Source organism: Electrona antarctica (assembly GCF_951216825.1).
Source record: "Electrona antarctica genome assembly, chromosome: 24".
In the NCBI taxonomy this organism is placed as follows: Eukaryota; Metazoa; Chordata; class Actinopteri; order Myctophiformes; family Myctophidae; genus Electrona; species Electrona antarctica.
Window position 1 is genome coordinate 2,102,872 of NC_136803.1, and position 22,737 is coordinate 2,125,608.

Below are 22,737 nucleotides of genomic sequence, written 5' to 3' on the forward strand. Positions count from 1 at the left end.
ATGACCCTCCAGAAGCAAAGATGAGCGAAAATGTTCGCTCTGAAAGAATATATATTCCAAATTTGCGCTACGATTTTTCAAAAAAACAGCAGATCTACAAGCTCATAGCGCGGCACCGAGTGCCGCGCTGCGAGCTTGTAGTTCTGCTGTTTTCAATAGCTAAAGTATAACATAAGGCTTAAAAACACCAAAAGGGGTTCCCGCCCAGAATGGGTTTTGGGGGTCGTTGAAATTTAAAAAAAGTTTGAGCACCACCACTGTATGTACACTAAATGGAACAGAGCCTAAATTAGTATCAATATCATCGGTAACACCTGTGATTAAGGAAGCAGGGTGTAGTGTGTGTGTGTGTGTGTGTGTGCGTGCGTGCGTGCGTGCGTGCGTGCGTGCGTGCGTGCGTGCGTGCGTGCGTGCATGCGTGCGTCCATACAGCAGCATGCTTAGCCTCCATTAATTAAACAGACATGATGAACAACACTTACCATGAATTCATCCTGGTGCTTTAATCCCACGTTGTTAAAACATTAAGCAGTCCAGACTGTTCAGAGGCTGTGTGTCAGAGAGAGACAGAGAGACAGAGAGAGAGACACAGAGAGAGAGAGACAGAGAGAGGAGAGATAACCTGTTTGTTCCCACAAACACACAAGCCAAAAAATGGGTGTGTCTAAAGCCACACTCCTGTGTTTTTCTCACTGACATTAACACACTGGGTGTGTCTATTTGTACGTCTCTAAATGTGTTGATGATTTGAACATGGTGGACCCTCTTGTAAACAATGCTTTATTGGGTCGTCCACTCACAGTTAACAGTCTTTGTATTGAGTTTGTGCTTGAAATGTACTGTAATTCTGCAAACTGTTAATAAATACTTCCAGTATAACCAGTAATAAATACTTCCAGTATAACCAGTAGTGTGTCATTTCAGTTTCTAGGTGTAGGTTCCCTTTAAACAACAGCATGGTGACACACAGAGAGAGAGAGAGATAACTTGTTTGTGGAAACAAGTTATTTCTCTAACAAGACACACACACACACACACACACACACACACACACACACACACACACACACACACACACACACACACACACACACACACACACACACACACACACACACACACACACACACACACACACACACACACACACACACACACACACACACACACACACACACACACACACACAGCTATGTTAGTAAGAATTAAGATAATCAGAATCAATCTCTGTTGTCACATTACATCACATTACAAGTAAGGTGGGTGAAAAACATGGCTGTGTCTTCAGGCTCATCAACGCAGGGAAAAACCTGCTTGTGTCCAAGGTATATTAAATGGAGGTAAGGTCACCAACGTCATTTTCGCTATCACGCAATTCCAGGCGGCAGATTCGTCGCACCATGGGAGCCAAACTGCACCCGGATGTTCAGCAGAATGCACTGGAGTCGATGAGAGCTCAGTGACCAGCTCTATTTATATATAAAATACACTGGAGTCGATGAGAGCTCAGTGACCAGCTCTATTTATATATAAAATACACTGGAGTCGATGAGAGCTCAGTGACCAGCTCTATTTATATATAAAATACACTGGAGTCAATGAGAGCTCGGTGACCAGCTCTATTTATATATCAAATACACTGGAGTCAATGAGAGCTCAGTGACCAGCTCTATTTATATATAAAATACACTGGAGTCAATGAGAGCTCGGTGACCAGCTCTATTTATATATAAAATACACTGGAGTCAATGAGAGCTCGGTGACCAGCTCTATTTATATATAAAATACACTGGAGTCAATGAGAGCTCAGTGACCAGCTCTATTTATATATAAAATACACTGGAGTCAATGAGAGCTCAGTGACCAGCTCTATTTATATATAAAATACACTGGAGTCAATGAGAGCTCAGTGACCAGCTCTATTTATATATAAAATACACTGGAGTCAATGAGAGCTCATGAACAAACGCTATTTCTGAATGACTGAGATCTTTTGTAAAGCAATCACTTTTGGAAAATAACAGAAGACATGTAACACATTATTGTCTTCTGTGTTGCTTTTCGATGTGTACACTGTGTCATTTTATAGAGGGATGGCAGTACAATCGAATGATCTACCCATATTTCAGGATGTCTTCTAATTGAAATGATGAGTAAGCATCTATGACAAAGGGCCATGAAATTTTACTACTCAATAGTGATTAGTGATTCCCATTGACTCAATTTACCCCCGGACATGAAAGTGTCAGCACAGTCACGTGACCATGACACTTCCTTCTCTAATCTTCCTTGGTTGTGTCTATAGGCTCATCGACGCAGTGAAAAACGATAGAGAAAACCGTAGGGACAAATTAGCCATTGGACCGCGCGGTACTATAGGTTTGACGCCCTGAAAAAGGCTCCTGGGGCCCTTCATTGGCCATTGATTTTGTTAAATTTAGGTCAGAAAGATGAAAAAAAAACACACAGAAAATCACGAAAATGATGCGCGCACACACGCACGCTATGGGGGTCCTGCAAAATGTACTGGTCCAGGGGCCCAGGGGCCCTGGGACCCAGGGGCCCTTGTAGGGGTTAATCCGTCCCTTGAGAAAAGAGAGGGTGCATAATATGACCAATGTGAGAGCATAATAAATAAAAGGTCATACTGAAGGTATGTGTACGAATGTAAATTAAATTAGTCTGCATGAATCAGTTCGGTCTTTGCATCAGACTTAGCTCTTTAAGTTAAGTTTATTAATTATCATGACGTCACATGCACGCACGCACGTGCACGCCTACAATGTGCGCATGTTATGTGCACAGAAGAGCCTAAGCCTATATTGTTTAAAGCAGTGGTTCTCAAAGTGGGGTCCGGGGACAGCTAAATGATAGTTTGTAACTAAATGGACCCTGTAACTGGGTCTGTAACTGGGTCTAAAACTCAGAGAGCGTACACATGGAACCAAATGGACCCTTATGGGTCTGTAACTCTGAGTGTACAAATGGAACCAAATGGACCCTTATGGGTCTGTAACTCTGAGTGTACAAATGGAACAAAATGGACCTTTATGGGTCTGTAACTCTGAGAGTGTACAAATGGAACCAAATGGACCCTTATGGGTCTGTAACTCTGAGTGTACAAATGGAACCAAATGGACCCTTATGGGTCTGTAACTCAGAGAGTGTACAGATGGAACCAAATGGACCCTTATGGGTCTGTAACTCTGAGAGTGTACAAATGGAACCAAATGGACCCTTATGGGTCTGTAACTCAGAGAGTGTACAAATGGAACCAAATGGACCCTTATGGGTCTGTAACTCAGAGAGTGTACAAATGGAACCAAATGGACCCTTATGGGTCTGTAACTCTGAGAGTGTACAAATGGAACCAAATGGACCCTTATGGGTCTGTAACTCAGAGAGTGTACAAATGGAACCAAATGGACCCTTATGGGTCTGTAACTCAGAGAGCGTACAAATGGAACCACATGGACCCTTATGGGTCTGTAACTCTGAGAGTGTACAAATGGAACCAAATGGACCCTTATGGGTCTGTAACTCAGAGAGTGTACAAATGGAACCAAATGGACCCTTATGGGTCTGTAACTCTGAGAGTGTACAAATGGAACCAAATGGACCCTTATGGGTCTGTAACTCTGAGAGTGTACAAATGGAACCAAATGGACCCTTATGGGTCTGTAACTCAGAGAGTGTACAAATGGAACCAAATGGACCCTAATGGGTCTGTAACTCAGAGAGTGTACAAATGGAACCAAATGGACCCTAATGGGTCTGTAACTCAGAGAGTGTACAAATGGAACCAAATGGACCCTAATGGGTCCATTTGGTTCCATTTGTACACTCTCAGAGTTAAATTAACTTTGATTTTTACAATATACAGAGATAGAAATGGTTAATTCAGGTCAAACTGGGGGTCCTTGAAATGAAAATGGTTGAGCATCACTGCTAGAGCCGTAAAGATCTTCTCTCATGGGGGTCCCTGGCATACCTCTTCAATGGGGGTCCCTGGAATACCTCTTCAATGGGGGTCCCTGGCATATCTCTTCAATGGGGGTCCCTGGAATACCTCTTCAATGGGGGTCCCTGGAATACCTCTTCAATGGGGGTCCCTGGAATACCTCTTCAATGGGGGTCCCTGGAATACCTCTTCAATGGGGGTCCCTGGAATACCTCTTCAATGGGGGTCCCTGGAATACCTCTTCAATGGGGGTCCCTGGCATACCTCTTAAATGGGGGTCCCTGGCATATCTCTTCAATGGGGGTCCCTGGAATACCTCTTAAATGGGGGTCCCTGGCATATCTCTTCAATGGGGGTCCCTGGAATACCTCTTCAATGGGGGTCCCTGGAATACCTCTTCAATGGGGGTCCGCAGGCTAATTATGGCCAATTTGGGGGTCCTTGACATTCATAGTGCACGATGAGAGTTGGTGGATGTAGTGAAGAACTACAAGCGACGCATTGTGAGCGTGTAGATCTGCTATTTCCACCACACACACACACACACACACACACACACACACACACACACACACACACACACACACACACACACACACACACACACACACACACACACACACACACACACACACACACACACACACACACACACACACACACACACACACACACACACACACACACACACACACACACACACACACACACACACACACACACACGGACCAGCTGGTTTGGAGAGCAGGTCAGATTAGTTGTTACTTCCTCTTCAGCGTCTGTTTCTTTGAACTGCAGACGTCCTTTTAACCCATTCAGGACGGGAACCCCTTTATGTTACACTTCAACCCATTCAGGCCTGACGGCGACATTTAAACAAAGTTCTTCTAAATCATGACAGTTTTCTGATTAGTTTATATCTCAGTGGTGCTCAACATTTCATGTCAAGGACCCCAACAATGATATGTAATCGGCCGCCGACCCTTATGTGAAAAGATTTGAGTTAAAAACTTTAAAAGAAGCAAAGATTTGAGTTAAAAACGTTCACTCTGAATGAATATATATTCAAAGCGTTGCACCACATTTTCATGATTTTTCAAAAATAGCAGACCTACAAGCTCGTAGAGCACCGAAGTCTGACGTAGAGCACCGAAGTCTGACGTCAATATCGGTAGAGGGCGCAAATCCACAGGTTTGTGTACTTTTTATTTGCAGGGGGGATTTTAGATCGCCTCATATAAGAACTGTGTTTCCAAAATAAACATGTCACCCCGGCCGTTTCACTCATATGGATATGAAGAATCAACTGACTGAGAGAAAACACTATTGTTACTGCTACTGAATTAGTTACATCCCCATTTTACAAGCTCAAAATGGGGATCCTTAATAAAAATCTATACAAATCAAAAAATCTCCAGCCTGACAGATACAACACTGTCTCCCAGCTGCACCAGCCTGGTGAAGACTACTCCTGCCATTACCAATTTTAAACAACAGCTCCCACATATGGAGCTCTCACAAGATATGTACCGACAACAAAATGCTGGACCTACCAATTCAGACAGAAAACTATGAGGACAAGTGAATTACAATTCACAATTACAATTAACAATTAATTCACAATTAATCAACAAAATCTGACAAAAAAATGCTCTCTCTCCTTCCATGAGAGCAGCAGCATGTGTTCGCACCATTCAACACCCCCCACTACACTCACCACACACTTACACTGCTGATCTACTGATTAACACACCCCACTTTGTATGTTAGTATTGTTTGATTCATATGTTTGTTTATATGGTAAATAAATATTGGTTTGTGCACTTTTAAACAGCCGTGTGTCTTCCTCCTTTGTTATGGCCCAAGAGCCAGGTCATAACAGTGAGTGTGTGCGTGCGTGCGTGCGTGCGTGCGTGCGTGCGTGTGTGTGTGTGGTCGGCATGGCCCGTAACATTAAGGCCCTAGCTGGTATGTTCATACAAGTTAAAATGATTGATCAGGAACTGTTCATACAAGTTAAAATGATTGATCAGGAACTGTTCATACAAGTTAAAATGATTAAATGCTAAATGTCAATAGCATGTGTCTGTTACAGTGCTTAAAGGGAAACTTCACCCTTTTTGCAAAAGAATATATGTTAATGACAAGATTTAGAAGACTTCCTTCCTGGACTACATGTTGTGTCTTCTGGTGTTTTAACCATTATTTTAAACTTTATCTATTGAAAAATAGCAGATCTACGAGCTTGTAGATCTGCTATTTTTTTTTAAATCTTATAATGTGGCACAAATCTTTGAATATATTCCTCTGTGGGGGTGGTGTGTGTGCGTGTGCGTGTGCGTGTGCGTGTGCGTGGGCGTGGGCGTGTGTGTGTGTGTGTGTGTGTGTGTGGCAATGCTTAAATGCTAAATGTTTAGTCATAGAATGGGAAGGAGGAAAGCAGAAGTTGGAAAGCATTTCCTGTACAATGGGCTGTTTACCACACATGCAAGCACGATAGCGTATGGTGCACGTGGGACAGGTGTGTGTGTGTGTGTTTGTATGTGTGTGTGTGTGTGTGTGTGTGTGTGTGGTCACATGACCCCTCCCATGCAGTACTCTTCATTGACGAACACAATTACCCCTTCGATAAACCCCACCCCAAAAAGCGATTGTCCAATTAATGCCAATCCAAATAGTTTAGCAACTGTTGCTATGCAGGTATAGCTTTCGTCAACCTCATACGTTCGGAGTGGACACTGACGTTATGTGGACACTGACGTTAGGAGGATTAATCTGTGTACTCACAGATTAATCCTCCTCCCCTCCCCTGGGAACACTGGCCAGGTGCTCCCAATGCACTGATTGGCAATTCAGAACCTGTGGGAAGCAAAGAAATAGGCCTACCTAACAAACCACACAGGCCCTAGTAGGCCAAACTACAAGGGGCTGTGACACCCTCCCCCTACAAAACCAGGACCCTTAAGGGACCGAGACACTATCAGCTAATAATCCAAATTCCATGTACTAAATATTTGTGACATTTAGCAATCAATAATCGAAAATGTAACCAAAGTCTGTTTGGCAGATGTTTTTGTTTTTTCCCACACCAAACCGAACCAGACTTACCCCCCCAATTTAGATCAAACAGGAAACAGGAAACAAATACAAATTAGAGCACAACCTATGCTTGCTGATGTTAAAAGAGTTAACAGTGGCGGAGTTTGGCTGAGGGGCAGGTAACCCGGTCAGCTCTATAGCCCTAATGCACAACCGGCTCGTTTGGAGCTCCACCTCTCAGAGGCGGGAGGCCAGCCGAGACTATCGTCCCCCCCAGCGTATGAAACTACCACACTGTGGCATGATGTTTCACCCTAAAGCTGCCAGCAGCTTTGACACACCAGTGACCAGTCTCCCACAAGGCAAACAGAGACATTACACATTTTAACAATCAGCAACACAAAAGTGCTATATAGTCAATTCATTATTATTATTTTTAAGGATGGGAATCTGCGCAAACCATACACCTGCCAAACCAACTTAATCAAACCAATATAACCAACGTACCAGACATAATTTACCTAAGATAACTATAAACCAACATTAAGACAAACTCCAAAATGTATTTCAGCTCAACCAATTCAATCTGCATCCAGCACACCAGGCCCCTCATCAGCAACTAAGATTACCGTAGTATTCTTGAAGCATTTAAGAATAGAGGAACAGGGACATAGGTAGATACGAGACAGAAACAGGCCAGACTTGAAAATGACAAAACACAGTTCACGTTGTCCAATATAATACTCTCCCTCACAACATTTTCTGATCCAACATACACAATCCAGTACCCTTTAATAAGGCCAACCTGAATACAACAGCGGGTGCCGGTGGAGGCTCCTCCCAGTTCACTGGGAGTGTGCGCACAAAGCCCCACACCTATCCATCCAGCATTGCCCTTGACCAAACCCCCCTCCCCAACCGACCCATATGTCAGAAGGACAGGAGAAACGAACACTGCCTCCCAGCCATTCTGGCCTGATGAGACAAATCGCATACTAGACAGTCAGTTTACATTCTCCGCAAATTAAACAAGTGAAACAAGTGATTGGTCGGTAAAATATCGTATCCGGGGGAAATACAGCGGTCGGATGTTCCAGAGGATACATCCGTCCAATAGCTTCTCTGCCTTACGTTGTGACCAGGCTTTTCTTTTCGCAGATAAGTAAAACCATCTACAGCCTGACAGATACAACACTGTCTCCCAGCTGCACCAGCCTGGTGAAGACTACTCCTGCCATTACCAATTTTAAACAACAGCTCCCACATATGGAGCTCTCACAAGATATGTACCGACAACAAAATGCTGGACGTACCAATTCAGACAGAAAACTATGAGGACAAGTGAATTACAATTCACAATTACAATTAACAATTAATCAACAAAATCTGACAAAAAAATGCTCTCTCTCCTTCCATGAGAGCAGCAGCATGTGTTCGCACCATTCAACACCCCCCACTACACTCACCACACATCCACTCACTTACACTGCTGATCTACTGATTAACACACCCCACTTTGTATGTTAGTATTGTTTGATTCATATGTTTGTTTATATGGTAAATAAATATTGGTTTGTGCACTTTTAAACAGCCGTGTGTCTTCCTCCTTTGTTATGGCCCAAGAGCAGGTCTGGCCCAAGAGCCAGGTCATAACAGAGTGTGTGTGTGAGTGTGTGTGTGTGTGTGCGTGCATGTGCGTGTGTGTGTGTGTGTGTGTGTGTGTGCGCGTGCACGTGTGCGTGTATGTGTGTGTGTGTGGCCCCTCCTGTGCACTCTTCATTGACGAACGCAATTAGCCCTTCGATAAACCCCATCCCAAAAAGTGATTGTCCAATCAATGCCAATCCAAATAGTTTAGCAACTGTTGCTATGCAGGTGAAGCTTTCCGTCACCTCATAGCTGTCAGTGTTATTTTGCATGGCTGTGTTGTTGAACACACACACAGCTTAACTTCATGGCTGTGTTGTTGAACACACACACAGCTTAACGTCATGGCTGTGTTGTTGAACACACACACAGCTTAACGTCATGGCTGTGTTGTTGAACACACACACAGCTTAACATCATGGCTGTGTTGTTGAACACACACACACAGCTTAACGTCATGGCTGTGTTGTTGAACACACACACAGCTTAACGTCATGGCTGTGTTGTTTGAACACATACACAGCTTAACGTCATGGCTGTGTTGTTGAACACACACACAGTTTAACGTCATGGCTGTGTTGTTGAACACACACACAGCTTAACGTCATGGCTGTGTTGTTAAACACACACAGCTTAACGTCATGGATGTGCTGTTGAACACACACACACAGCTTAACGTCATGGCTGTGTTGTTGAACACACACACACAGCTTAACGTCATGGCATAAAGAGTATGCACATGCATAAAGCAAATGGCAAATCGAGTGGCAAAGTGAGTTTAACATTGTTTAACGTTGTTTAATGCAATCAGATAGGACTTTTCTGATTGGATGTATGGGCTGTACGTCGAGGCCAGAAAGTCGTTTACTTCCAGATATGAAGAGGTCACTCACACGCATACCCTCTTTTGCAAAGTTTCGCAAAAAACGACTGCACGTTTCAGACAGAACTGCTATTTTTGGAGGAATTAGAAAAAAAAACAGCAAATACCTTCGGGCTTGGTCCCTTATTAATAAAATAAATAAATAATAATAATAAACTGCTACATTGGGTCTGGATTGATTCCATGATGTTTCTTACCTGGCGTTGTTGTGCTGCAGTCTAAGAAGACGACCTCAGTGCTATGGCAGGACAGACGTCCTCAGTGTGGCAGGAAAGACGTCCTCAGTGCTATGGCAGGACAGACATCCTCAGTGCTATGGCAGGACAGACGTCCTCAGTGTGGCAGGACAGGTCTAGTCCACTGCTTTAAGAAGGACTCCACTCCTGTCCTTTCCTGCCCATGAAAGGACATGAAACACGGTGTCATTGGAGGATGCAGGTCTGATTGGTCAGCGTGTTGCTCAGGCCTTGCCTACTAGCAAAACATTCAGCTATAGTATACCATCCGTTCTAACTCACACCAATAGCCTCGTCAGCACATCCCCCCGCCCCTCACGGAAAACAACCGCACTGGCTTCCTGTCAAGTTCTGCATCTATTGCAAAACATGCACAACCTCTTCCTCCTTCTCTCACCACAGATGTCGAAACGCCCTCCCTGTGGCCCCACAGGCAGTCGCTCTCAGGCCTAAACCTCCATATATAAATAATTGTGTATTTGTAGGTCTCTAAATGTTATGATGAATTGAACATGGTGGGCCCTGTTGTAAACAAGTGTAGGTCTAATGCTTTTATGGTATCGTCCACAGCTAACAGTTTTTTGTATTGAGTTGTGCTTGAAACGTACTGTAATTCTGCAAACTGTTAATAAATACTTCAATCAACTAGCTGATCTACATCGACACGTTGTGAGCATTACTCACGTTGTGAGCATAGATTGGCAATTTGAACTATTCAAACATTTAAGAAAAAAGGTAAAGAAGTTTAGGGATACAAGCCTCCTCCTGGCACTTTTTATAGTTTTTTGAATGTTTTATTGAATTGTTTTATATTGTGCTAAATCAAATCAAATCAAATTAAATATTTTGACTTGAGTTTGTTGTGTCGACCACAATGGTAAGAGTGTAATGTAGATAACATGTAATTTAAACATGTAATGTAGCTAACATGTGTGGTGTGTGTACACATCGTTTCTGCCCGACAGACAATAATGATGTCACTTCCTACTTCTGCTGCTCTGTGGTAATTATCCCCCCCCCCCACACACACACTTCCTCTATCTCTCTATGCAGCCAGCCAGCCAGCCAGCCAGCCAGCCAGCCAGCCAGCCAGCCAGCCAGCCAGCCAGCCAGCCAGCCAGCCAGCCAGCCAGCCAGCCAGCCAGCCAGCCAGCCAGCCAGCCAGCCAGCCAGCCAGCCAGCCAGCCAGCCAGCCAGCCAGCCAGCCAGCCAGCCAGCCAGCCAGCCAGCCAGCCAGCCAGCCAGCCAGCCAGCCAGCCAGCCAGCCAGCCAGCCAGCCAGCCAGCCAGCCAGCCAGCCAGCCAGCCAGCCAGCCAGCCAGCCAGCCAGCCAGCCAGCCAGCCAGCCAGCCAGCCAGCCAGCCAGCCAGCCAGCCAGCCAGCCAGCCAGCCAGCCAGCCAGCCAGCCAGCCAGCCAGCCAGCCAGCCAGCCAGCCAGCCAGCCAGCCAGCCAGCCAGCCAGCCAGCCAGCCAGCCAGCCAGCCAGCCAGCCAGCCAGCCAGCCAGCCAGCCAGCCAGCCAGCCAGCCAGCCAGCCAGCCAGCCAGCCAGCCAGCCAGCCAGCCAGCCAGCCAGCCAGCCAGCCAGCCAGCCAGCCAGCCAGCCAGCCAGCCAGCCAGCCAGCCAGCCAGCCAGCCAGCCAGCCAGCCAGCCAGCCAGCCAGCCAGCCAGCCAGCCAGCCAGCCAGCCAGCCAGCCAGCCAGCCAGCCAGCCAGCCAGCCAGCCAGCCAGCCAGCCAGCCAGCCAGCCAGCCAGCCAGCCAGCCAGCCAGCCAGCCAGCCAGCCAGCCAGCCAGCCAGCCAGCCAGCCAGCCAGCCAGCCAGCCAGCCAGCCAGCCAGCCAGCCAGCCAGCCAGCCAGCCAGCCAGCCAGCCAGCCAGCCAGCCAGCCAGCCAGCCAGCCAGCCAGCCAGCCAGCCAGCCAGCCAGCCAGCCAGCCAGCCAGCCAGCCAGCCAGCCAGCCAGCCAGCCAGCCAGCCAGCCAGCCAGCCAGCCAGCCAGCCAGCCAGCCAGCCAGCCAGCCAGCCAGCCAGCCAGCCAGCCAGCCAGCCAGCCAGCCAGCCAGCCAGCCAGCCAGCCAGCCAGCCAGCCAGCCAGCCAGCCAGCCAGCCAGCCAGCCAGCCAGCCAGCCAGCCAGCCAGCCAGCCAGCCAGCCAGCCAGCCAGCCAGCCAGCCAGCCAGCCAGCCAGCCAGCCAGCCAGCCAGCCAGCCAGCCAGCCAGCCAGCCAGCCAGCCAGCCAGCCAGCCAGCCAGCCAGCCAGCCAGCCAGCCAGCCAGCCAGCCAGCCAGCCAGCCAGCCAGCCAGCCAGCCAGCCAGCCAGCCAGCCAGCCAGCCAGCCAGCCAGCCAGCCAGCCAGCCAGCCAGCCAGCCAGCCAGCCAGCCAGCCAGCCAGCCAGCCAGCCAGCCAGCCAGCCAGCCAGCCAGCCAGCCAGCCAGCCAGCCAGCCAGCCAGCCAGCCAGCCAGCCAGCCAGCCAGCCAGCCAGCCAGCCAGCCAGCCAGCCAGCCAGCCAGCCAGCCAGCCAGTCTGTCCTGTCTGTCTCTCTATCACTGTGGTCCGTCCGTGACACCGTGACCAATTGACCGTTCGACAGTCTATTTAAATTGCCTCGCTGTCAACTGTCAATTATATGAATATTGCAGACAAAACCGTAGCCTCATGTGGCACTGGACAGTGGTGGTGAGCTGCAGGCTGGCTTAGCCTATACTATCTCCGATGCGTTCCCACTTGCGCTGGCACGGCACATTTGGCATTTGAGCGACGCGTCGGGTTTATTAAACGAGGAGGAGATTAGGCTACAGTAGGCTACCCATGTTGGGACTCTCCGCGCTGCAGCACTGCACTATACTCTCCAACGTCCCGTCATGGAAATATTTCAGCACAGACAGCCCAAATCCTCGCATGTATGCGCTCATCATGCAAAACACTGTTTAAATGGCTTACGCATCTAACTTGCAACATTGTTTTTAAATGCGCGATTTTAATTGCTTGCTTGTAAAGTTGGAAATCTCCTACTAATTTCATGACACAAAGACACATCGTATTCCTTTACTTTTTTTTTCTTTTTTACATTTAGCCCATATACATACCTATACAGTTTTATATAAACATTTTAGGAGTGAATACATATGTTTCGATGCCTGTGACAGCCTCTCAGCTGGTCAAACAATGCTGCTCCGCTGTTCTACGACAGAAAAACAGGTGAGGACAAAGCGTACGACAGCTCCCGACCAGACGTGATTTTTGTCTTGGCACAAGATCATTTTCAAGCTTTGGCGCAAATCGTAAATGCCGAAAATTGCGGTAATTTCGGCGTAAACCCATATTTTGGCGTACGCACGGTTGATAAATGAGGGCCACTGTCTCTGGGCCTATACCTTTCACACACACTGTCTCTGGGCCTATACCTTTCACACACACTGAACAGTTCACACAGATGTCTTTCTTTAACTTAAGATAACTAGACGTGTACGCGCCCGTCGACCACCGGCCCACTTGAGAACGATGCAACTTGGGAACCTAATAATACCCGTTGTCAACTTGCCATAGCACCCGTTTTAACTGTCTGTCTTTGTGCCCATACTGTATATGGAGATCTCGGCAAAAATAGCCGATCTATAAGCAACGCGATGTTCATGTTGTGAGCTTGTAGATCGGGTACTTTTGGTAAAGAATTACAGAAAGTAGCCGATCTACAAGCTCTGCTCACAATACGGACGTTTGGTGTTAACAGAAACAGCAGTCCAATAAATTACTATCTATAGGCCTACATAATGAAGTTTTAATGTATTTATCGCAATTCAATGAAATAATATAGATAACATATATTTTTTTCATGGCAGGAATGAATGAATATTAATAAAACATATGTTCGGACACAATTAATGTGTCTCACATGCATGTATTTAGCCTACGTTTGTGATAAAGAATCTCGCAAATCTATTCTACAGCAAGCAACTGATTCCACTCCTAACGTCATGCACTGGGCCTGGGTGATACAATGAATCAGATTAGTAATACTATTGCAAATGAATTGTTTTATTATAAATACAAAAAAACAATTGCAAATAAATGCACAGATCATTTGTCTTCGAAATCCGCCAGGGAAGAAAAGAGGGGAAAACGAACGTTTAAAAAGTACATTTGTGTGATTTCTTTCGCTGGTTCAACTGCATGCGCTCATTGCGCTCCAACTCAGAAGATGCAGAAGCAGCGCACGTGCGCAAACGCGTGCATGTGCGCTCAAGAGCGAGCTTGCGCAATGCATTATGGGGCAGATTTGCTTCGCTGTGTTTTTGTAGTGACCATCGGATGGTCCCTACAATTCCCGGTGCATTGTGGGATACTTCAGTCCACTACATTAGGGTGCAAAAATGCTCACTACATATTCGGACACTATGACAAAATGGCGGAACCCCAAAGTAGTGCACTATATGGGGCATAGGGAATGAATTTGAACGCAGCCTCTCTGTCTGTCTGTCTGTCTGTCTGTGTCTGTCTGTCTGTCTGCCTGTACCTGAAGAGTGCAAACTGACTGTGAAAAGGTTAAGTAATCAATTGGCAGCTGTGGGGTTGTCATGGCAATCAATTGGCTGAGGCAGAGGCTGGAATTTGCACAGGTGAGAGGAGTTGGCCTCATTAGGCCCACTGGCAGAGCCTGACCAGGTGAGAGGAGTTGGCCTCATTAGGCCCACTGGCAGAGCCTGACCAGAGCCTTTTGTGGTGGTTCTGGACAACGGTGTATACCACCGACTAACAGACTGCATTATTTTCTAGTATACACGTTTCTCTCTTGCTGAAATTAACCCACTAAATACCAATAAACCTTTATTCTGAAGGACATCACTTCCCTGGTTAGCCATTAGTGCAGTTATCTACAGCGTGGCTGGGGTGCCCCCTACTGTCAGGAGGTGGGTATGACCTCTCCATTAGTTCACAGCTTATTCCTCTGTTTACTCACTTCCATTCTCCATTGAGTAATAATAATAATAATAATAATAATAATAATAATAATAATAATAATAATAATAATAATAATAATAATAATACAATGCAAACAGATGTTATGCATGGCATGTGTAAAAGACCACACAGATTGGCAACACAAAGTGGTGCCAATTTTCCATATGCAGACCGCGGTGTTCAAGATTTACTTGAGTAAAAGTACAAAAGTATTGGCACCAAAATATACAGTTAAAGTAAAAAGTAAAAGTACTGATTAGGCATGAGGTCACGTTTAAGAAGTTTTCAAATGTATAAAACAAGCTTGAGCTTGATGGGTGTTTGTGCACGGTTAGGGGCGACTCACACGGTCGCAACAGATTGATGTATGCTAGATGTATACAAAGGGTGTGATACATCTTCCCCCAATGCATTTCCAATGGGAGTCACATGGTTTGACACAACATTTGTGTTGTATGAGGGGGTGGGGGGCAGTCGAAACACAGCCGAAAGCCGTACAACACAAATGTTGTGTCAAACCATGTGACTTCCATTGGAAATACATTGGGGCAAGATGTATCACACCCTTTGTATACATCTAGCATGCATCAATGTTGTATGCTAGATCGAAAGGTGCGAGTCGGACCTTAGAGAGAGAGCAGGGGGTGCAGAGTTGTACTCACTGTGATGTTTATCCATCCATCCTGGTTCGTCCATCCTGTCTGCGCAGAGGGCCATTGCTCTGTCTGTCTGCGCAGTGGGTCTTTGCTATGTCTGTCTGCGCAGGAGTAGCGAAGACAACCTTGTTGTCCATAAACACGTACAAAATAAATACAAAAATGTTAAAAGATACTAATAACGGATTCACCTTGAACTCTTCTGTTGAATAATCATAATAAGCTTTTTGATTGTCAAGTTAGAATTGATGAGGTCAAACGCTGGCATGTGTTCTAAAATAAATGATACATGGAAGAGTTCCTGTCGATGAGGGCTAGGTGTACTACAATAGACAAAGTAAAAGACTGCATTCATGCAGATGTTTTAATTAATTATGTATGTAAGGAACCTGTTACAGTGACTAGGGATGAGGACTCAAATGCAGGAGACACCACTGAGGCAGAACAATTAAACTTGTTACAATTAAAGGATTCATTAATAAAACTCAGGATCTTCCATAACTGGGCAAAAGGCAGATAAAACTCAGAATGCATAACAGGAACTCACCCAGAAGGGAACTAACAAACCAACAAGAACAATGCAAACACAGGACTTAAATAGACACAGGATAACAGGTGAACTCAACTGACAATCAACACTGGGATAGGCTGAGGGACTAACAGGACACAGGTGGAAACACTGACCAATTACCAGGTTAGACAAGGCAGGAAAACAGTAACTAGGAAGACAGGAAACACTAGCCACAATAGGCCTACTACAAAATAAGACAAACAAAACCAAGGCAACAACAGTGTAACAGAACAGTCAGGAACACATGACCAAAGACCAAAACAGAGCATACTGAAATGACAAATCTTAAGTACAAAACCTTAAATAAGGACCTAAGGGACCAGTCGAAATTTAGAAAAGGGGGCCCTGGAGGAAAATAGGGGAGGGCCATGTCTTTTTAATTTTAGTCGGAGGGAGGGTGAGCTAATTTTACTTCGAGTCCAAGGGAGTGTGATCCAACTTTGATAATACAATAGTCCAGGTTTTATATCTAATACTACAGCTTTTCTGAATTAAAGTACAATTTTGGTCAACAATACCCCTCTGTTGCTTTCACTTCTTCCCAACAGGACCGGTTTTCATTGTTTGGCATGTGCCATATTGTTAGGCGTTAAACTACGAAACCATTGTCCGCTTCGCTGGGGGCAGTCGCGGATAGTCGGCACAGACGCACAGCCAATGAAACAAAAGCTTGCCTTTGTTGCCAGGCACCCAATCAGAATTCTTCACTTTTCTTTGTAGGGGATTTGGAGACTGGAGTTCGATTCCCCCTCATGGAAGATGTATCCATAGTTAAAGTTAGTTATTGATCAGTTAACTGCCTGTTAATGGCATACCTGGATGTAAAATAATAAAATATGTTGAGTTATAATTGTACCACTGTGTCTGTGGCTTATTTCTCTGCCCTTGATTTTCTACTCTATACTGCTTATATTTAGTTATGATTGAATTCATGAATTTGGATAAATTATTTCCATCTAGATGACCAAGTCCTCAGGGGTCCTTGAGGGAGTTCCAGGGGGTCCCCATGCAGCTAAATGATAGTAACCAAATGGACCCTTATGGGTCTGTAACTCAGAGTGTACAAATGGAACCAAATGGTTCCATTTGTACACTCTCATAGTTAAATTAACATTGATTTGAAAATATAAATTGGGGGACCCAGAGATAGAAATGCCAGAAATGGGGGTCCATAGACTAATGCATGTCAAAATGGGGGTCCTTGAAATTAAACAGATTGAGAATCACTGCTAGAGCCATCAAAAAAATCTTCCATTATGGGGGTCCCTGGCATATGTTTTCAAATGGGGGGCCGCGGGCTAATTAGTGTCAATTTGGGGGTCCTTGACATGAAAAAGTTTGGGAACCACTGGTCTAGATATAGCAATAGTATATAGTCATCATCATTGCCATCTAGTGGCTGTTATAAATCATAGCACATCATACCATCCCTTTTCCTTTTAATTTAAAATCACAACAAAATACTTTTAAACATTTCTGTTGAACTCTGTGAAATTACACAACTCTTATACACATACAAAGATAAAGATAAATATTAGAAAATAGATAAAATATCAAAAAACTGTGGGATACAATATATAGTGCAAATGTATCGGCTAGCAGCAGTTGAAATCCTATCCTAAAAATAAAACAAATGAAGAATGTATTGCTCTGTTTATGTAACAGAATTTCTATATACAGATGTAATTTGCTATACACAGTGTACACACAATGATTTGTATTCCTTAAGGTGCTTCCATTCCATTCCATTCAGAGTCCATTCTCTCTCTCTATGCAAAAGGTTTTTCCTGCCCTACCTACACATCTGTCAGACCCCACTTCTGCATTGCTGTACTGAAACGTCCCACACCTGTCCTCAGACGATTGAGGGTTGTCCACTCCATGCAGGGCAGGTGCTGGCTGGCCATGAACATCTGTGGGATCCTTGATGTAGTGTTGAAGCCTGGATGTTCTGCTGCCTTCCGCTGATCCCTCCATCTCGCCATCACCCAGGAAGCCCATGGAGGTGTCAGCTAGTGTTGTGTGAAGCAGTTCCTGGGCCTGTGTGGCAAAGGGACTTGTTGTATGGTTAATATGACACACACACACACACACACACACACACACACACACACACACACACACACACACACACACACACACACACACACACACACACACCCCCCCCCCCCCCCTAGTGGCCCTTGGCATAATAACAAATTAAAACTAAACCTTTTTTTCCTGCTGTGTGTGTGTGTGTGTCTCGTTCTGTCAAATAGGTCTATTCTAAGGTATAGCATATACTTGTATAGACATATCACCCTGTGCTCATACTGTGCACAAATGTATTACAGTAGCCTACATAAATCTTTGTGTTTGCACACAAAAAGCATTTGTAGAATAATACATTTTAAAAAAAACGCGCTTCGTGCGCACGCTGTGCGGCCCTCCACACACAATCATTCTACAGTTGTGGCCCCTGACCTAATCTAGTTGAATACCCCTGGCCTAGAGGAAGCCTTTATGACCAAGCATTGTAGTTATGTCTGTTATAATTGGCAGCCGCCACATATGTTACTGTACCTACGGTATACCCAGAGTAATCTAGTAAGAGAGTGGCGTTGACTCCCAATTCTATCTCAATGGGATAGTTCCAATGTTTGGAACTATAGCCCAAAGGCACCCGCTTTGCGGCGAGATCAAAACGTGTCGCCACTCTTACTATTCCACTCGGCGTATACCCATAGATATATGCTGAGTGGCATGTGCCTATTGTAACATGAAAACACATGGCATGATTAAGTGTAACTGTATTTATGTCCTTGTATGCATCTCCTTTGTGTGGACATAAATAAATGGTTAAAATATGTGTTTTAAGTATGTAAGCATGGAGGGAAAGTGCAATATACAGATTGACAGGTTTATAGCCGGTGAAGGACAGATCACAGTGCATGTGCCATTTGACCAGAGCATTCTTGTATTTAAATAAAACACTATTGCTACCCTGTACAACTTGACTACAGGTTTACACCAGCAGTAAATAAAACAGTACTTACGTATACGGTTCAACTTCAGTACAGGCTGCTGTACCTCCGTTTGGCAGGCGACCGTGGACAGTACAGGATGCTGTCCCTCCGTTTGGTAGGCGACCGTGGACAGTACAGGATGCTGTCCCTCCGCTTGGCAGGAGACCGTGGACAGTACAGGATGCTGTCCCTCCGTTTGGCAGGCGACCGTGGACAGTACAGGATGCTGTCCCTCCGTTTGGTAGGCGACCGTGGACAGTACAGGATGCTGTCCCTCCGTTTGGCAGGAGACCGTGGACAGTACAGGATGCTGTACCTCCGTTTGGCAGGCGACCGTGGACAGTACAGGATGCTGTCCCTCCGTTTGGTAGGCGACCGTGGACAGTACAGGATGCTGTCCCTCCGTTTGGTAGGCGACCGTGGACAGTACAGGCTGCTGTCCCTCCGCTTGGCAGGCGACCGTGGACAGTACAGGATGCTGTCCCTCCGCTTGGCAGGCGACCGTGGACAGTACAGGATGCTGTCCCTCCGCTTGGCAGGCGACCGTGGACAGTACAGGCTGCTGTCCCTCCGCTTGGCAGGCGACCGTGGACAGTACAGGATGCTGTCCCTCCGCTTGGCAGGCGACCGTGGACAGTACAGGCTGCTGTCCCTCCGCTTGGCAGGCGACCGTGGACAGTACAGGATGCTGTCCCTCCGCTTGGCAGGAGACCGTGGACAGTACAGGATGCTGTCCCTCCGCTTGGCAGGCGACCGTGGACAGTACAGGCTGCTGTCCCTCCGTTGGGCAGGCGACCGTGGACAGTACAGGCTGCTGTCCCTCCGCTTGGCAGGCGACCGTGGACAGTACAGGCTGCTGTCCCTCCGCTTGGCAGGCGACCGTGGACAGTACAGGATGCTGTCCCTCCATTTGGGGAGGCGACCGTGGACAGTACAGGCTGCTGTCCCTCCGCTTGGCAGGCGACCGTGGACAGTACAGGATGCTGTCCCTCCGTTTGGGAGGCGACCGTGGACAGTACAGGCTGCTGTCCCTCCGTTTGGCAGGCGACCGTGGACAGTACAGGATGCTGTCCCTCCGTTTGGCAGGCGACCGTGGACAGTACAGGATGCTGTCCCTCCGTTTGGCAGGAGACCGTGGACAGTACAGGATGCTGTCCCTCCGTTTGGCAGGAGACCGTGGACAGTACAGGATGCTGTCCCTCCGTTTGGCAGGAGACCGTGGACAGTACAGGATGCTGTCCCTCCGTTTGGTAGGCGACCGTGGACAGTACAGGATGCTGTCCCTCCGTTTGGCAGGAGACCGTGGACAGTACAGGATGCTGTCCCTCCGTTTGGCAGGCGACCGTGGACAGTACAGGATGCTGTCCCTCCGTTTGGGGAGGCGACCGTGGACAGTACAGGCTGCTGTCCCTCCGTTTGGCAGGAGACCGTGGACAGTACAGGATGCTGTCCCTCCGTTTGGCAGGAGACCGTGGACAGTACAGGATGCTGTCCCTCCGTTTGGTAGGCGACCGTGGACAGTACAGGATGCTGTCCCTCCGTTTGGTAGGCGACCGTGGACAGTACAGGATGCTGTCCCTCCGTTTGGTAGGAGACCGTGGACAGTACAGGCTGCTGTCCCTCCGTTTGGCAGGCGACCGTGGACAGTACAGGATGCTGTCCCTCCGTTTGGGGAGGCGACCGTGGACAGTACAGGCTGCTGTCCCTCCGTTTGGCAGGAGACCGTGGACAGTACAGGATGCTGTCCCTCCGTTTGGCAGGAGACCGTGGACAGTACAGGATGCTGTCCCTCCGTTTGGTAGGCGACCGTGGACAGTACAGGATGCTGTCCCTCCGTTTGGTAGGCGACCGTGGACAGTACAGGATGCTGTCCCTCCGTTTGGCAGGCGACCGTGGACAGTACAGGATGCTGTCCCTCCGTTTGGGGAGGCGACCGTGGACAGTACAGGATGCTGTCCCTCCGTTTGGCAGGCGACCGTGGACAGTACAGGATGCTGTCCCTCCATTTGGCAGGAGACCGTGGACAGTACAGGATGCTGTCCCTCCGTTTGGCAGGCGACCGTGGACAGTACAGGATGCTGTCCCTCCGCTTGGCAGGCGACCGTGGACAGTACAGGATGCTGTCCCTCCGCTTGGCAGGCGACCGTGGACAGTACAGGATGCTGTCCCTCCGTTTGGTAGGAGACCGTGGACAGTACAGGCTGCTGTCCCTCCGTTTGGTAGGCGACCGTGGACAGTACAGGCTGCTGTCCCTCCGTTTGGTAGGAGACCGTGGACAGTACAGGCTGCTGTCCCTCCGTTTGGTAGGCGACCGTGGACAGTACAGGCTGCTGTCCCTCCGTTTGGTAGGAGACCGTGGACAGTACAGGCTGCTGTCCCTCCGTTTGGTAGGAGACCGTGGACAGTACAGGCTGCTGTCCCTCCGTTTGGTAGGAGACCGTGGACAGTACAGGATGCTGTCCCTCCGTTTGGTAGGAGACCGTGGACAGTACAGGATGCTGTCCCTCCGTTTGGTAGGAGACCGTGGACAGTACAGGATGCTGTCCCTCCGTTTGGTAGGAGACCGTGGACAGTACAGGATGCTGTCCCTCCGCTTGGCAGGCGACCGTGGACAGTACAGGATGCTGTCCCTCCGCTTGGCAGGCGACCGTGGACAGTACAGGATGCTGTACCTCCGTTTGGCAGGAGACCGTGGACAGTACAGGCTGCTGTCCCTCCGTTTGGTAGGAGACCGTGGACAGTACAGGCTGCTGTCCCTCCGTTTGGTAGGAGACCGTGGACAGTACAGGATGCTGTCCCTCCGTTTGGGCAGGCGACCGTGGACAGTACAGGATGCTGTCCCTCCGTTTGGGCAGGCGACCGTGGACAGTACAGGCTGCTGTCCCTCCGTTTGGGAGGCGACCGTGGACAGTACAGGATGCTGTCCCTCCATTTGGCAGGCGACCGTGGACAGTACAGGATGCTGTCCCTCCGTTTGGCAGGAGACCGTGGACAGTACAGGCTGCTGTCCCTCCGTTTGGTAGGAGACCGTGGACAGTACAGGCTGCTGTCCCTCCGCTTGGCAGGAGACCGTGGTCGCCGTGATTCGTCAGAATCGAAAAAAACCTCTACGAGTCTAAATGTTTGGGCTAGAGTGAATCAATGAATAGTGACTATACATAAGCATAGGCAATAAAACAAGTAGTAATAATAATAGTGATAATAATATTATTTATATAATGCTTCTCTGAGTAGTTAAAGACACTTTTCAAGGAGAACATGAGAAAAAAAATAAAAACTACTTTATTAGAGAAAAACTAAGACTATGGAATAAAATAAATGAAAGTGGGTTTGGGTTTATAGGTGGTGGCATGTCTCTGAGTTTTGGGAAGTGCATAGTTTTGACAGGTCAAATGATATTCCCATTCGTCTTTGTGTCTGCCCGTGTAAACGCAGCAGCGAGTGTGAGGGGTTGGGGAACGGATGGAAAGTACATAGTGGAAGTTAAACTAACGTTAGCTCCCATGCTAGCTACTAGCTAGTAGCTTCCCTCGTCAGACAACAGAACACCACCACAGATCGGGTGGAAGCTGCATGCTGATATCACTGCTTGTGCCCGTGGATGGGAAATAATAATTAAAAGGCTATGGAAGCGTGGATGAAAGCACAGATGTGTGCAATAAAGTTGTGTCGGATCTGCCTGTGCATCCCGTCTGCTGCTCGTGTGTTGTGACTGTCCCTGGCTGCAGTGCTGATGCATAGTTAATGAGCGTCATAAGCATGCGCCCTTACTGCGCTGGAA

At 47.3% G+C, this 22,737-nt stretch overlaps 1 protein-coding gene across 4 annotated transcripts in view; it reads right to left on the reverse strand.

The window, feature by feature from the left end:
- Window positions 1-15,515, reverse strand: part of LOC306917075 (NLR family CARD domain-containing protein 3-like) — a 55,105-nt gene extending 39,590 nt beyond the window's left edge. For 3 of the 4 annotated variants that reach the window (XM_079495198.1, XM_079495199.1, XM_079495196.1), the window contains exons 1-3: window positions 15,387-15,515; window positions 9,728-9,923; window positions 483-549 (exon numbers count right to left, since the gene is read on the reverse strand). The gene's annotated coding sequence lies outside the window, so the exon portion shown is untranslated. The remainder of the gene's footprint in view (window positions 1-482; window positions 550-9,727; window positions 9,924-15,386) is intronic. The other variant, XM_079495197.1, reaches the window with a different exon arrangement.
- Between the last annotated feature and the right edge of the window lie 7,222 nt (window positions 15,516-22,737).